Genomic DNA, 18,646 nt, shown 5'->3' with positions numbered 1-18,646 from the left:
AATACCCAGGAACTTCACTGGATCCACTGTCACCAGCTTATTCTCAAATGGATGAATAGACATCCAATTGGCGTCACCTGGATAAACTGCTTCTTCCTCCTCCAATCCCCCATGCTCGGTGTGGAAATATGTAAAAAAAACAAGCTCCTCTAGTATGATAACATTTTTAAAATGTACCACTTCTTTATTTAATCCCACAAATATTGCACTTACAAATAAATAAATATTACAAGCCGATAGCAATTGTATACAGGTGCGTGCAGACACTCGCAAGTCACCTCACCCTCTCCACGCTGATGAGGCTTCCAATTAGAGCAATCCGCCTGTCACCTGACAGGCAGATTGCCTGTCGCCTGTCACCTGAGGCTTGTTCCGGTTGCCGTATAGTCACGCCCTGACGCGTTTCATCATTTCCGACTTTGTCAAAGAGGAGTGACTATAAGGCCCGGCAGACCGAAATTTAAAGCCGTCAGTATGGAAGCAGCACAGCCGCCGTATAATCATGATAATCATAAGCAAACATTACTCAAGCATCAGATACCATCCAATGCAAATAATAACATATGACCTATACCTGATACTCTGGCAGAAAATATGTCTACTGGGTTAAACTTATATCTAAAAATCACACAACAGATAATAGCTAATGCAAAACGTATGCATGACCTGCTGCATATTAACTCCTTCCTTCCTCCCTTTTTCCAATTAATGCAAATCATTCTCTGATTGGATAAGGAGGAGATTCTGATGCCACCGTCCCACTGCTCCACCTCATCTGATCAGAGAACACTTTGCATTCATTGAGAGAATGCAAAGGGTTCTGAATGGCACCTGTGCTCAGTGAGAAACCTCCTGTGTTCACAATACAGCAGGGTGGCCACTTGGCACAGGACCCTGAAGATACTGGGGTGTACCGTAGGAGCAGTGCCTACTACCATGATATTCACGGTAGTAGGCCAGAATGAGAGCCGCACCATCCCGCCGTCATTTCACAGTGGGCAGGTGGCAAGTAGTTAAAGTGGTTGTAAACCCTCACATATACCCAGTGAAGTGAACAGCCTCCGATGATACACAGAGATGAAACAAATCCTCCTACATAGGTTTTACTTGTTTACTTCAGTTTTCTCTTCCCTACACCCCTTCAAAAGGGCAGAGAAGTGTTAAAATCTTTCTTCATCTCTCAGGAGCATAGAGGAGGTGGTGCTGATTGGAGGAAAGGCACACATTCCCTCCACACAGCAGAAGAACTGTGTTGTGAATAGACAAGCTCCATGCATATCTCCCTCCCCAAGACAAATTTATCTTATGTGTCAAACTTCTCAGAAGTGTCTGAACAGAGAAATGAAGCCCCAGAGAGAATCGACACTCAGAGCTTTGGAGAGAGATAAGTAAACACTACAGATATACAAATCTCAAAAAATTTGAATATTATCAAAAAGTTAAAAGAGATTGCTCTCAATGGCAACCCTGATGATGGTGCCACATCCCAAAGGTATGCAAATGCAGAAAAAGGGGGTTCCCCTATGGTGGGACTTTTCAGGCACTCTAGTGAAAATACAATAGTATAGTATAATACAAAATTAATTTTATTGAAAAGATACGTTCATACATATAAAAGCATGGCAAGCAGTTGAAAATACAAAAGTTGCAGACAACGTGAGTACTGTAGAAGCAGGGACCCAACGTTGTGGGTCTTTGTGAGCTGTGGTCATGAATCTTTGAAGCTGCTTATCTCAGTCCAAGGGCTCCCTTCTTTGGACTTCAGCTACCCAATGGGCTTTGCTGGTAGTCTTCCCACACTTTGGCTATTTATACCATCATCTGAACCTATCACATGGGCCTCCACAGTTCGGTTGCTTTTATTATTGTGCAAGCAAGATATTTGTCATACAAACACAGTTAATAGAGACACTGTAAGCTAAAGAGTACCCCTGAGGAAGAAGTATTACACTTCGAAACGCGTTGGGTCCCTGCTTCTACAATACTCACGTTGTCTGCAACTTTTGTATTTTCATAACTGCTTGCCATGCTTTTATATGTATGAACTTATCTTTTCAATAAAATAAATTTTGTATTATACTATACTATTGTATTTTCACTAGAGTGCCTGAAAAGTCCCACTATAGGGGAACCCCATTTTTCTGCATTATCAAAAAGTTAATTTATTGTAATAATTCAATTCAAACAGTGAAAATGTTTTATTGATTTGTTACACACAGAGTGATATATTCCAAACATTTCTTTTTTTAAATTTTGATGGTTATGGCTTACAGCTAGTGAAAACTCAGAAATCAGTTGATAGTGGCCTTTGGCTCTTTTGCATTGTTGGGTCTGGTGTCCCTCATCTTCCTTCTGACAATATCCCTCAGATTCTCTATGGGGTTTAGGTCAGGTGAGTTTGCTGGCTAATCAAGCACAGCAATAGCATGATCATTAAACCAGGTATTGGTACTTTTGGCAGCGTGGACAGGTGCCAAGTCCTGCTGGAAAATGAAATCAGCATCTCCATAAAGCTGGTCAGCAAAGGGATGCATGACGTGCTCTAGAATTTCCTGGTATAGGGCTATGTTGACTTTGAACTTGATAAAACACACTGGATCAACACCAGCAGATGACATGGCTCCCCAAATCATCACGGACTGTGGAAAATTGAGGATTTAATTTGGAAATCAAGGTCCGAGAGTCTGGAGAAAGAGTGGAGAGGCACAGAATCCAAGTTGCATGAGGTCCAGTGTGAAGTTTCCACAGTCAGTAAAGATTTGGGGAAACCAAGGATTCATTCCCTTTCATCAGATAGGAGACACCACTTACAGGACAATAGATCTCATTATTATTTTCAAAAGCTATTTGTCCTATTCGTAGAGCCCTTCGCTGCCAAAATCCAAAATACTTAAGTGATAGAATGGTTCCTCGTCCAAGATGGTTCTCACTTTTTTAGGTGGACATAACTTCTAACCACCCTCCCGATTTTGTATTTCTATCAACTTAAGTTCCAAGACTCTTGAAGTGCTATCATTGCCATAGAGCTGCAAAAAAACTTCTTATGGGCTTTAATTTTCCGAGGGGGTTAGCATTCCCTGATATCATAAAATACTACTACGTCTCTCAACTTAGGCATATGATACTCTGGTGCACTTTGTACTCCTACAAACTTGTGGACAACCCTTGTCCAATGTAATCACCTGCTTTTGGGTCCCTCTACCAATTTTAGAGGCCTAGGCACTCTCACTGCAATGAAAATTACTGATAAAATATGGAATGTTTGTAAATCTAAATTCCATAAAACGTCTCCTGCTTCTCTCCTGGTATGGCGTTGCCATAGAAACCTAAATATCTTTTCCACAGCAGCAGCATCCTAGTAGTGCTCTCTTTCCCTTTACTACTGTACAAGAACAATACAAACTGCTGGCCAGATCGCTATTTTCAGATAAAGCATTTTGCACAATCTATTGCCCTCAATTTAACCTTCCCCTAACCCACACATTTTGAAAAGCTTTGCACTATCGGAGAAACATGCTGGGACTAGTCTACAACATTTACAAACCCTTGATGCTCCTAAGTGCTGACATACTTCCTAAACACAATTACATGACTAAATGGGAGCATATTCTAAATTGAGAGTTTACAATGGATGAATGGGACAAACTCTGGGAGGCTTCACACAAAAATTGAGAGTTTACAATGGAAATTGAGAGTTTACAATGGATGAATGGGACAAACTCTGGGAGGCTTTACAAAAAACCTCTATACGCTGAAAACCAATTCAAAATCCTTTATCACTGATACCGCACCCCTGCCTTTTTGCATTCATATAACCCTAACATACAAGACCACTGCTGGAGGTGCTTCAATACTTGGGGACACTGTTTCAGATATTCTTGCCCTGCCGTATAATACACCCATTTTACTAGTAGAAACTCACATTTATATTCTCTTAAAATTTGTCTCATGCTGATCCTGCTCCCACCACCCAGTATGTCTAAAGAGACCAGAGAGCTACTCCTGCATGTATTAACAGCTCCAAGATGCCTAATTGCCTCTCACTGGCAGCGGACATACAGACCAACCACACTCCACATACTTTCTTGTATTTGAGAAGAAAAGTTATAGAAACCTTCACAGTCACAATAAAAAATGCTCTTGCTACCTATGACTAAGTATAGGATCCCTGGATTTTCTTTGATGCTTTCTTTTTAGACCATCCTGAAAAATGTTTCCTGTAAGGATACCCAATTGTCATCCTGCATTCTTGTGTCCCCTACACCTCCCCCCCCCCCCATACACACACACACACACACTGTGGTAAACTCTATTTTCATCTTTTTTTTTTTAGTTATGTGCACTAAGTTTACGATTATCAGTTAAATGATCTTGCTATAATATAACTAGAGATCTCGAAGACTATTGTTTGATAAATATTGGTGGAATCTGAGTTCTAAGCAGGGTTGCTAACTGTCCATTAATTCATGGACAGTTTGTAAAAATGTTTGATCTTTACTGCTGTCCATATGTGTCTGTAATACCAGCGACTTTAAACCTTTCTCTGCCTACCACTGTGTCAGAACCTGGATCTGAATGCAGGCCCTCTGCTGCATCTCACAGTAGCTCTTCTTGCTAATCCACTTGGGATGTTGGACAGATCCCTACCTGATCACTTAGACACACTTACTTTCTATTTGGTTTCTATTAAACCTTTAACTCCTTACTCTTCCCATGAACTTCTTATTTAAGCCATGCCTTTGCACTCCCTGTTTGCCATATTATTGTGCTTTTCTCCAGCCAAATTATTGCTCCTTATGCTCCTGCTGCTGTCTGCACCTTCATTACCATTTGCTACTGACCTTTGTCTTGTTTCTTAACTACGCTTACGCTTGATCCCAACCTGAAACCATTTGTTCCTGACATTTGGCTTATTTACCAACTATGGTTTTGATTGATTCCTGGCACTAGTATACAGCAAAACCCACCTCTACCATCAGGAGCTCTGGTGATGTCTGGTTAGTGCTTAGACCCATCACCTCAGGTAAGCCCGCGTCGCCCACCAGGAAAATCTGCTCAAGTATTTATCCTGCTGATTTCTGTGTGAGCCTTTCCACTGTTATACCACTGGCCTCCAAGCTTGACCCCTGATCGTGACACACTGCCACCTCAACTACTTCGCATTGGGCAATGTAATCTGCCCCTTCCCCAGCCCACCACATATGATTTAGGACAAAAGAGGCTAGCAGCAGGAGCAGGGTCAATGAGGGAGGGAGAAAAGCAGACACAAATACCTGGCCTTTGGATGGACCTACTAGGAAAAGGTAAGCTGGACTATGGCTGTTGGGCACATGCAGTGGTGTACTTTGGAAGGGGTGGTGCACACCAGGGACACTTGAGGGGTGTTTTGGCTGTTGATAAACACCCTCTGAACTGTCACTGGATCATCCATTTACATAGATATGGAGCTGATCCAGCTGTTCCCCAGCAACCAGACATCATCTTCCGTCTACTGACCAGCAGACAGCACCTGTAAATTTACAAAGTAGATGTGTGGCTGTTATTACTGTGCCTCTGACAAGCCATGCATGGAGGATAGCTGCATTTGAGAGGCAGTAAAAAGACAATATGTTGCCTCTTCACTGCCTGTTTTAACCCTGTAAATTTATTGCACCCATGGGCACTACATTCGGTTGCGGCACAGCCCCTTGCCAGTCAAATAAGGCAGGGTGGATAATTTTTTCTGCAGCTGTGGTGCTTTCATTTTCAGCCATGGAAACAAATTATTCTCCTTACCTCATTTGGTGTGGTATTTGTGCAACCAAGTCTGGTTGCCTTTGCAGTTTAAGGGGAAGGGACAGTAAAAACTTAGCTTAACTGCCTGTTTTACCACCCCCAATGTGTACACTTATGGCGGTCACAGCAATGAGAGATCATCGCTGGATCGCCAGGAGAAGGTAAGAGACACCGCTGCGCTCTCTGCACATCTACCCCGAGCGTGACTCGGGGATACCGATCCTGGACTAAAAAATCCACCCCGAGTCACGCTCAGGATTACCGCCAGGGAGGTTAAGGTTAGCCTCACAAATATCTAATACTGCTTCTAATATCTTGACTATTCTAGTAACTTTTAGTTGACTCATGTCATTGGAATGTGATTGTAAGTTGACTCTATGGACAAGCCATCCCCCTTTCCTTCAGGGAAATAAGCCCAGTGACTGACCACAGAGAGATTGCTAATATGCATAGAGAGTAGAACACTATATCCACTCCAAATGAAATTCTATAGAATGCAGAAATAACAATCTATTTTCACTCTCTCTTCCTTCCACCCTCCCCTCACTTTCATCATTAAGGGTTCATGCACACTGGATGTTTTTTTCCTCCCCTTGACACTTTTGCTCCTGCAAGAAAAAAGCATCCTAATAAAAACGCATGAATCCGCATTTTGCACATGCGTTTAGGCACATTTAGATGCATTTAGGCTTGACAAGCGCTTGAGCATTCATTAATTCCATTAGCCCGAAAATTAATTTATTCCGGTCATTAGAATGAATGAATGTGCTAAATGTGTCTAACATTTAGACCTGTGTACACACGTTTAAGCATTTTTACAGAATTTTTTTTTTCTGGCCAATAGCTCCTCTCCTGAATGCGCTGGTAGTACTTTTTTTTTTTTTTGTCAGCCAATAAATACGACTTTTCTAATACGCCTACAAACGTATAGCCATGGCCACATAGGCTAACATAGAGGTGCTTTCACAGGCTGAAAAAAGTCAAATGCCTGTGTAAGGCCTATTTGTGCAGAAAAGCAACTATAACTGAAACATTTCCTTTATTTAAAAATGATTATTTGCAGTGCCGGGACAAGGTCATCAAGCGTCCAGGGCGAACATGCCGAGCGTCCCTCACACCTGATCAGTATAACATCATACAGAGTGCAGAGGTCAGGATTGGATAAATTACAAAGTACAATGATCAGAAGCAAAGATAATGTACAGCATGCAGGATTTAAGAAAGGGTAAACTAAAGAGTGCAGAGACCAGGATACCAGAGACCTGGTGCACAGCAGTACCCCTATGAGGGATTTTATACCTACATACTGTATATACCCTCACATATATAAAACACTCCCATTAATACATACTGTAAAAAACTATTTATGAGCCTGCCTGACCCAGATGTCTTCTCGGACTATCTACAAACCCAATTCCAAAAAAGTTGGGACACTGTACAAATTGTGAGTAAAAAAGGAATAGACTAATTTACAATTCTCATAAACGTATATTTTATTCACAATATAATATAGATAACATATCAAATTGAAAGTGAGACCTTTTGAAATGTCATGCCAAATATTGGCTCATTTTGGATTTCATGAGAGCTACACATTCCAAAAAAGTTGGCACAGGTAGCAATAAGAGGCCGGAAAAGTAAAATGTACATATAAAAAACAGCTGGAGGACCAATTTGCAACTTATTAGGTCAATTGGCAACATGATTGGGTATAAAAAGAGCCTCTCAGAGTGGCAGTGTCTCTTAGAAGTCAAGATGGGCAGAGGATCACCAATTCCCCCAATGCTGCAGCGAAAAATAGTGGAGCAATATCAGAAAGGAGTTTCTCAGAGAAAAATTGCAAAGAGTTTGAAGTTATCATCATCTACAGTGCATAATATCATCCAAAGATTCAGAGAATCTGGAACAATCTCTGTGCGTAAGGGTCAAGGCCAGAAAACCATACTGGATACCCGTGATCTTCGGGCCCTTAGATGGCACTGCATCACATATAGGAATGCTACTGTAATGGAAATCACAACATGGGCTCAGGAATACTTCCAGAAAACATTGTGGGTGAACACAATCCACCGTGCCAATCGCCGTTGCCGGCTAAAAACTCTATAGGCCAAAAAAGAAGCCATATCTAAACATGATCCAGAAGTGCAGGCGTTTTCTCTGGGCCACTTAAAATGGACTGTGGCAAAGTGGAAAACTGTTCTGTGGTCAGACGAATCAAAATTTGAAGTTCTTTTTGGAAAACTGGGACGTCATGTCATCCGGACTAAAGAGGACAAGGACAACTCAAGTTATTATCAGCGCTCAGTTCAGAAGCCTGCATCTCTGATGGTATGGGGTTGCTTAAGTGCGTGTGGCATGGGCAGCTTACACATCTGGAAAGGCACCATCAATGCTGAAAGGTATATCCAAGTTCTAGAACAACATATGCTCCCATCCAGATGTCGTCTCTTTCAGGGAAGACCTTGCATTTTCCAACATGACAATGCCAGACCACATACTGCATCAATTACAACATCATGGCTGCGTAGAAGAAGGTCCTGGGTACTGAAATGGCCAGCCTGCAGTCCAGATCTTTCACCCATAGAAAACATTTGGCGCATCATAAAGAAGAAGATGCGACAAAGACCTAAGACAGTTGAGCAACTAGAAGCCTGTATTAGACAAGAATAGGACAGCATTCCTATTCCTAAACTTGAGCAACTTGTCTCCTCAGTCCCCAGATGTTTCCAGACTGTTATAAAAAGAAGAGGGGATGCCACACAGTGGTAAACATGGCCTTGTGCCAACTTTTTTGAGATGTGTTGATGTCATTAAATTTAAAATCAACTTATTTTTCCCTTAAAATGATACATTTTCTCACATTGGGTTTGTATTTCATAATAAAGGTTTAAGTCCCAACTCCAGGAAAATAAAAAAAATCCACCCTTGCAGTGGGGCACCCTACTCATTTAGTCTAGGGGCAGAGGAATAGAGTGATTATAAAGCCAGACTTTTATTAGAACAAACATGTTATACTTCCCTGCTCTGTAATGGTTTTGCACAGAACAGCCCCGAGCCTCCTCTTCTGGAGTCCCCCACCGGCACTCCAGGCGCCTACCCCTTGCTAAGTGCCCCATAGCAAGCTGCTTACTATAGGGGCACTTGTGAGGGCCAGCTCCTGAGCTGGCTCTGTGTGTCCATAGCCACACCTCCTGCTCCCACCTCACAGGCTGTAATTGACCGCAGCGGGAGCCAATGGCTGCTGTCTCTCAGCCAATGAGGAGGAAGAGAGTTCAGAGTCCGTGTGCTACCACTGCAATTTAAAAATCTTCTGATCGGATTCCTGCACCATTTCACAGTTCGGACTGCTATCTGCAACCCGAACTGGGGGTGTCATTAACTGTGCATTGACATCTGCAATGGTTTGCAGATGTCAGTGTGAACTCCTGGCGATTCAGATGCGATACGGGAACCTGCACTGGAATCAAACTACAAGAATTGGGACGCCTGCCTTTACACGCACATGAACTTTCAATGATCCTAACTTTGTGCACTGGTGTGCAGTCATGTTGGAACAGGAAGGGCCATCCCCAAACTGTTACCACATGAAATTGTCCAAAATGTCTTTGTATGCTGATACCATAATCCCCCCTCCACCAAATGATTTGGACCAGTGCACAAATCAAGGTCCATAAAGACATGGATGAGCGAGTTTGGAGTGGAGAAACTTGACTGGCCTGCACAGAGTCCTGACCTTAACTCGATAGAACACCTTTGTGATTAATTAAAGTGGAGACTCTGAGCCAGGGCCAACATCAGTGCTGACCTTACAAATGCGCTGCTGGAAGAATGGTCAAACATTACCATAGACACACTCCTAAACTTTGTGGACACCCTTCCCTGAAGAGTTGAAGCTTTTAAAGCTGCAAAGGGTGAACCAACTCAATAATAAACCCTACAGACTAAGACTGGGATGCCGTTAAAGTTCATGTGCATGTAAAGACAGACGTCCCAATAAATTTGACAATATAGTGTAACGTTAACAGTGCAGCTCATAGGGGATGGAATCGGTTTTAATATGTGAAGATTCATTTTGAATAAATATGCAATTAATGCAATTAATTATTTTTGCTTAGTGTGTAGGTTTCTCTATTTTTGTTTGATTGCTTTGGATAGGTAGCTGCTTAATTGTTTAGCCTAAAGAAAATCTGTCAGGGGTGAAGTATAGGAGTTACCATAGCTAACCTCCTTAAAATGCCAGCTACTTGGCTGTTATGCTGATCTACTGGGTTTAAAACGTTCTAAGTCACTGGCCTGGAACATGTATACAAACCAGGAGTGTTAGAGGAAAGTCAAAAGTCATTTCTGCTATACTTGTTCCTTCTCAGTAACATAGCACATATTAAAGCAAGTGGACCAGAATGACATACATTAAAGTAGCATTTCCTTTACTACTATGTAGTTCTAAAATGAAAATTAGAAAAAAAAATAATAGAGCATTTACAGTACCCCTGCTTTGTACACTGTATATTGACTGGCCCAGCCTACAGTCTCCACATTCCTCTACTGTGTTTTTAATGGACATATGAGTGCTGCCAGCATTGCTGCAGAGGTTGAAGGGGTGGGGGGTCAGCCTGTCAGTGCTCAGACCATTCGCTGCTCACTGCATCAAATTGGTCTGCATGGCTGTCGTCCCAGCCTTCTAAAGATGATGCACAAGAAAGCCCACAAACAGTTTGCTGAAAACAAGCAGACTAAGGACATGGATTACTGGAACCATGTCCTGTGGTCTGATGGGACCAAGATAAACCTTCTTGGTTCAGATGGCGTCAAGCATGTGTGGCGGCAACCAGGTGAGCAGAACAAAGACAAGTGTGTCTTGCCTACAGTCAAGCATGGTGGTGGGACTGTCATGGTCTGGGGCTGCATGAGTGCTGCCGTCACTGGGGAGCTACAGTTCATTGAGGAACCATGAATGCCAACATGTACTGTGACATACTGAAGCAGAGCATGATCCCCTCCCTTCAGAGACTGGGCCGCAGGGCAGTATTCCAACATGATAACGACTCCAAACTCACCTCCAAGATGACCACTGCCTTGCACAAGAAGCTGAGGGTAAAGGTGATGGACTGGCCAAGCATGTTTTCAGACCTAAACCCTATTGAGCATCCACCAGCTCTGTGCTGTCGTCATGGAGGAGTGGAAGAGGACTCCAGTGGCAACCTGTGAAGCTCTGGTGAACTCCATACCCAAGAGGGTTAAGGCAGTGCTGGATAATAATGGTGGTCACACAAAATATTGACACTTTGGGCCAAATTTGGACATTTTCACTTAGGGGTGTACTCACTTTTTTGCCAGCCGTTTAGACTATAATGGCTGTGTTTTGAATTATTTTGAGGGGACAGCAAATTTACACTGTTAGTGTCGGTTCACACTATGGCGATCCGACTTTGGGGGCGAACTGTGAAGTCGCGTGCACCGCGACTTTGGCGCGACTTGCACGGACTTCACATAATGGAAGTCAATGCAAGTCGCTCCGATGTCCCCCCGAAGTAGTACAGGAACTATTTTCTAAGTCGGAGCGACTTGAGTCGCTCCTATTAGAACGGTTCCCGTAGCACAGAATGGACTGCGACTTGTCAGGCTGACAAGTCACCTGACAAGTCGCGGTAGTGTGAACCGGGACTTCTACAAGCTGTACACTCACTACTTTACATTGTAGCAAAGTGTCATTTCTTCAGTGTTGTTACATGAAAAGATAAAATATTTACAAAAAATGTGAGGGGTGTACTCACTTTTGTGGGATACTGTATGTCATACCGTATATTCTGTACACCTATAAATGTTCACTATGTGTGGGAGCATATTGCATTAAAAAAATAGAGCTTTTACAGAAATGCAGAAGGAGAAGTGTAAAGTGGAACTGTCACAAGTGCTAAAGACATATAATTAGCCTTTATACTTGGACTGTCAAAATGGCTCTGAAACAGTTTGTAGACATCCATTAACTTTAGGCAGTCGCTGCCACAGATGTTTCATCTTTACGCAGTGTGCAGCAGATTATGAAGTGATTGTCAGGTCAAAAAATGCAAAAACTTTTAGGAACAATGGCAGTTTGCATAACACGGAGCAGTGTTACTGTCTTGGAAACTGTCGCCTGAGTGCGCAGCCAGCTGTCTAGTTGTCAGAATGAGTCCCATAATTACAGCTGTTGTGTCACTCTCTAGGGCTGCTTGCTTCACTGGAAGGATTTCAGCTTCCTATTACAGCCAGAGATGACAAACCATTTCTCTGGGATTCCCACAGAGTGTGTTATATGTCACCTGACTGAAGTCCTACAGCTGTCAGTGTATTCATATCTACAAACATTGCATTCCTTTATTTCTTTTAGTCAGGTAATGGTTTATATATTCTTATTTGCACTTATTTTAAAAAGTATCGTCAAACGATGCCTTTAAGGAGCATTTATTTAAAACTTTTATAAAAAACGAAATTTTATAAAACGAAAAAACAATCACAATGAAATGTATGTATTGTTAACCAAAAAAGATCAAGAAACGAGTTCACAACCCTTAAACCAACCTGTTCAGCTATTCTCCGCATGACCCCCACAGTGCTTCCAAAAATATTGATTAATTATATTTCAGAAATGTTGATTAATTATTGTTCTGGAGGAATTACGATCACAGCTGTGGTTCAAAATCTTTGATGCCTATAATGTTTCTAAGTTCCCTGGAAGCATGTAAGGCAGATAGCCAGATGTCTGTAATCCATAATGTATTAAACTCCAATTTCAAGCCCATGCAGGAAAAACATACTTATTAGCATGGAGGGCATTAGGGTAAAGGACTGAATCTTGCAAGAATTTCACTAGGGGTTGAATATTGTTATAGGTGTAAAACCCTTTAAAGTGAAGTAGCAGGCATTTTTCTATATTTAGTGCCAACAGACCTATTACTTTGTCTAGTCTGAGCAAAGAACAAGTTTGTTTTAAAGAAGTATATATCTGCAAAAAAGATAATTCAGGGGTTTGGAGCTTTTCCCCTTTCACCCTTCCCCTTCCTCTTGGAAGCTACATCCATAGGTGTCTATATCCACCGAACAAATAAAGTTCAAAATACTAAAGACATATAAAGCCTTTCACAACTCTGTCCAGATGCTACATCGCCAATCTTGTCTTCCCAAGACCTATTGCTCTCCAGCTCCCTTGTCTCCTTCTCCCATGCTCACCTCCAGGACTTCTCCAGAGCCTCCTTTGGAACTCTCTACCTCAATCTGTCCAGCTATTTCCTATTCTGTCCAACTTTAGGCGATCCCTGAAAAATCTTTTCAGTGAAGTCTAACCTGCATATCCGTACACCGCTGGACTTTGGATGGTTATACCGGGATGATGCCTGCAGCTGCAGGCATCACCCCAGTACTGTTACTTTAGCTGATCCCTGAAAACTCATCTCTTCTGTGAAGCCTATCCCACCTACCACTAACAACTGAACTTTTATTTCTTCCATCAGCTTGTCCCTTGCAGTTATTACCTTTTGTACCACTAGTGAACAAGCACGCTGTGAGTCGTGTGAAACATGTCTACCATCCATTTTGCTGTACCTTGCATCCTTGTTCAATAAAGCCTTTCATCATGAGCCATCGCTTGGTGTGCGGCCATTTCTCTTGTATCCTGTTTGTGGTACTGCACCCATGACTGGCTGTGAATTTCCAAACTGCCTGAGCGGTGTACATCCTTCTCTGTATTTTATTTATTATAACATGCGTACAGATACACTTTCATGCTCTGTTTTGGCTGCACTTCCTGACATATTGTGTAGACATGGCAACTATGGTATATGGGTACAGTACCTAATGCATACAGGTATAACCAAAGCATAATACAACTACAGATGCTTAAACCACATACATCATTTGAACACAACAACCATTTGCAGTGGTGGATGTCTTGGATGTTTGCCACTTTTAGAGATTTCCCAGTTTCTACAATTTAGTAATTCTAACAACATCAATGTGCAAAGCCTGATTGGTTTAACATAAACATATCATTCCTCTTGCTACCTCATCTGACAGTACCTGTATATTAGAGGCTGTTGTAAGCTCTTTATTGCTGTCTCGCGCATTCCACATCTCTCTATAGGGGGCTTCCACTGTATACCACTATGTACCAAAAGATCCTTTAATGAGTTTGCCTTCCTGTATACCATTTTGGGAGAGCTAGACACAAACCCACTTATTATTGCATCATTGGTCAACAAAGACCAGTGATTGCTACACGCATCTTAAACTCTATTTGACAATTCTGTGTACTGCATACAGACGTACTTCCTTCTCCTCTCTACTTGGATTCTTGTGTCCCCTAAACAGTAACTTATTCCTATCACTTTCTTTGGCCTGTTCAGCCACCTATCTTTGTATCTCCTATTGCGGAATCTGTTTTGTAGTTCCTTGGCCTCCGAATCAAAATCCACAAAATCCGAACAATTCCTCCAGGCTCTAAGGTATTGGCCTGTTGGAATTCCAAGTGTCTAGCATGAAAACTATCCGCAATGATAGTTTAGGTTTTTCTCCATTTTTGCCTTAAATGGTGTAATAAAAAAATAAAAAATAAGGAAAAACGAAGGGGGGGGGGGTAGGAAAATATGTATTCTAATTGCATTTATTTAAATGTATTTCTTTATTTTTTGTTCAGGTGTCAAGATTTGAAAATATATGAAGAGCATATCGTTATATAGTCAGAGTCCCCTTTAATATACTAAAAAATATATTCTTCTTAAATGCTTAGAATTCTAGTTGGTATGTTTTAAATACTGTGTCTCACGTTGTCCCAGAGGATATGAAATGTTCTTCCAAAAATGATAAAGTTCCCGGAAAGAGATGTTTATGAAAATAAGCCCTTATTACCGTAAAATGTTATTTCCCCTAACATAATCAATCTTTTTTAATTGTCAGACTAACCTGTCACTACGCCCTTGCTAGGTCAAAATAACCCGATGTGTAATTGGGATTTTCCACAAGGAATGTATTGTCATCCGCCTAGACTGTATTATGAAATATTGTGTAATCTTGTATGACCATATTTTTGGACCTATGCCCGCCATAGGCTATACTGTATTAACTGACTATAAAATCTGTAACCAAAGTATAATCTGGGTCACATTTCTGTTGGAAGATGTGGACCCGCTGTATGGCGTATATTCTGAGTAAACATATGGAGACGAATGCAAACCTGATTGGCGTCGATTATTTCATGGCTCAAACTTAACATTTGAACTTAACACAGGAATAAATGGAAAAATGCACACAAGTAAAGAACACTGATTTTGGATATTATTTGGTGGATGTGGGGTTCTCAATCTGCATATGGATTTCCTTTTGTTTGTTTGGGCTGTATAATAATTTTTTGGACAGAGGAAGTATTGATTATTTGAATAATGAGTTGGGAATGGAGATATAGGCACTGTGGATGCTTGGTGACATCTAGTTGGGAGATACAGTTATTACAGCCTTTTTTGTTAATTCTTCTCAGGTTCATCCTCTCTGTCCCTATTTACCCTACACTAAGATGGTGAACGCCGACGCCACGCCATGACGTCACTGCACACTGCGCATGCGCAGTAGCGCAGTTTTCAGCTATTTTAGATGGTACAGCCCAGATAAATAAAAGGAAGTATACCTGGTATTGTATAATAGCCTCTGAAGCAGCTGGGGCCCCTGGCAAAACCGGTCAGGCTTACTTATTACCCAGCTACATGCTCCTTTGGCCATCCGGATGTCCATGAAACCAATTACAGATGGTGGTGATGGCATCCGTTGAAAGCAATACAGTACCTGTGACAACGATCTGATAAGTACCATATATTCCTATAGAGACTCTGTTTATATCAATACATGCTAAGTGCTATATATCTATAAAATAATGTCCTCTGCCCCAGACTAAGACTAAGACTGAAGACTAAGGCCTAGGACTGTGACATAGGAGCTGGGTGGAAAATAGCTCATAGAAAGGTGTACATAGAGATATATACCGTATGATTGAAGTGGGCTGGATTGTGATACAGGAATCTTACAACAGTGTTTCGATCCAAAGTCCAGTTAAAACTTTCTGAGAGGGAGAGTTTGTCCATAAGGACATGAAACATTGCTTTACATAACTGATCTCCTCTGGATCAGGAACTCCTGTGTGCATATGCAAAGGACTGCGTATTAAATGTTCTAATGCAAGGGAGGTGAAGAACCCCATGCATCTTGTTGAGAGGATGCTTTTGTGCTTCTCTTCTGGCCCATTAAGGGCAGTGTCAAACACTTGAACGCGGTCTGCGTATCTTTGGATTATGAAGTAATGGAATTTCTGGGACGTTTTACCATTTACATTCCATCAATCATTGTGTGAATAATATAATCCCACTCCAAGTTCCTGTTTCATGAACATGTATGACAGATCTCTTTTGGAAAAGTGAATAAATATGCCAAAGATATTATAGGCCGAATCTATATGGTTCAGGATGCAACTTCCATCCCCCAAGGGACTGTAGGAAATCTGTTTATTGGATGGCCATGTAATGAAAAATGAGAGCAATACACAGTCAGTATAAGTGGTGACAACCAGTATGATAGTTACACTGTTTGATATATGCAAGCAACAACAATAGGAGCAGGTTAGCTGGAATTTGTTTTTAAAATGTCCTGTGATGTATGATGTACATGTGAATTTTATATATTTTTCTACAATAAAGGTGATGTTTGTATGCAAATGGTAGTAGCCGCACATTTACCACCCCAAAAAGGTATTTATAGAATAAATGGCTCAAAAGATATTTTGAAGTATGTGGACAGGGGTAGAGCTTGCATCCATTTTTGGAGTGTGGGTTTGTTTAAATTATATTTGGTGGAATAGCTCCCCCTATCGAATCATAAGAAATAGGGCTGATACCTTGTAGGACATTAGGGCTTGGGTTTTTCCTCTTTTGAAAGCTAAAGAAAGTGTGGGTAAAATAGATTTTTACTTTGAGTTTAGAGATTACTAGAAAGCTGTGACATGAGAGTGCGTGCAATAAAAGCTTACAATAGTTGCACAGGCACTGTTAGATGGTTTGGCATGAGTGACTTTAAAGTGCTGGCTAATTATTTCCCATTCTGGATCTCCTGTGCATGGGATAACACGAGACTAATTTTAACCACTTGCTGACCGCCTGCCGCATATATACTGCGGCAGGCTGGCTCGGCTGCGCGAATCACCGTACCTGTACGGCGATCCGAGGGAGCGCTCCTGGGGGAGACTAATTTTAACCACTTGCTGACCGCCTGCCGCATATATACTGCGGCAGGCTGGCTCGGCTGCGCGAATCACCGTACCTGTACGGCGATCCGAGGGAGCGCTCCTGGGGGAAAACGCACGCCGCCACCACCAATTACCGGTGGGCATCCGCGATCGCTCCCCGCTGAGGGAGAAGGATAGTCGGATGTAAGATGTAAACACAGCAGACCGTTGTTCTCTCTGAAATGATCACAGAGCCCCTGTGATCCTTCTATAAAGGTTTACAGGTCTCTGTGTTCATTTCACAAGTCCCACCCCAATACAGTTAGAAAACACTCCCCTAGGATCACACTTAACCCTTTGATCACCCCTAGGTTAACCCCTTCCCCGCCAGTGTCAATATTACAGTAACAGTGCAAAATGGCAGATCGCCGCCATTACTAGTAAAAAAAAAAAAAAAAAAACATAAATTTTTCCCCTAGTTTATAGACGCAATGACTTTTGCGGAAACCAATCAAAATACGCTTATTGCGATTTATTTTTTTTTACCAAAATAATGTTGCAGAATACAGATTGGCCTAAATGGATGAAAAAAATAGATTATTATTATTTTTTTTTTTTTTTGGGAATGTTATATAACAGAAAGTGAAAAATATATATTTTTTTTCAGAATTGTTGCTCTTTTTCTGTTTATAGCACAAAAAATAAAAATATCACAGGTGATCAAATATCACCAAAAGAAAGCTATATTTGTGGGATAAAAGGACATCAATTTTATATAGGTACAGTGTCACACAACCGCGCAATTGTCCGTTAAAATAATGCAGTGCCGAATTGCATAAAATTGCCTGGTCATTAAGGGGGAAAATCTTCCAGTCCAGAAGTGGTTAAAGTACACAGGGTATACATAGCACACCCTGTCTCTCTCCCTTGCCTGCTTCTCTGCCCTCTGCTACTGGAAATTGAAAAATGGCAGTCTGGACTTCCTGAGTAAAGGTCCTTTCACATGGGCCATGTCCAGTCCATTCAGCAGAGAGCTTCCAAAGCATCAGAGGGATCTCATTGTTAAAAGGTATCGGTCAGGAGAAGGGTACAAAAGAATTTCCAAGGCATTAGATATACCATGGAACACAGTGAAGACAGTAATCATCAAAAGAGAAAAATATGGCACAACAGTGACATTACCAAGAACTGGACATCCCTCCAGCATTGATAAAAAGATGAGAAGAAAACTGGTCAGAGAGGCTGCCAAAAGGCCTACAGCAACTTTAAAGGAGCTGCAGGAATATCTGGAAAATACTGGCTGTGTGGTACATGTGACAACAATCTCCGGTATTCTTCATATGTCTGGGCTTTGGGGTAGAGTAGCAAGGCAGAAGCCTTTTCTTACGAAGAAAAACATCCAAGCCTGGCTAAATTTTGCAAAAACATATCTGAAGTCTCCCAAAAGCATGTGGGAAAATGCGTTATTGTCTGATGAAACCAGGTTTGAACTTTTTGTCCATAATTCCAAAAGATATGTTTGGCACAAAAACAACACTGCAGATCACCAAAAGAACACCATACCCACAGTGAAGCATGGTGGTGGCAGTATCATGCTTTGGGGCTGTTTTTCTTCAGCTGGAACAGGAGCCT

The 18,646-nt window shown here is 41.6% G+C and overlaps 1 protein-coding gene across 4 annotated transcripts in view; it reads left to right on the top strand.

Annotated features, from left to right (window-relative positions):
* SGSM2 (small G protein signaling modulator 2) overlaps positions 1–18,646 on the top strand; it is a 507,049-nt gene that overhangs the window by 343,743 nt on the left and 144,660 nt on the right. The gene's annotated exons all lie outside the window — the stretch shown is intronic.

This window comes from Pelophylax lessonae (genome assembly GCF_965119305.1).
Source record: "Pelophylax lessonae genome assembly, chromosome: 2".
Classification (NCBI taxonomy): Eukaryota; Metazoa; Chordata; class Amphibia; order Anura; family Ranidae; genus Pelophylax; species Pelophylax lessonae.
This window is presented reverse-complemented; position numbering and strand designations above follow the sequence as displayed.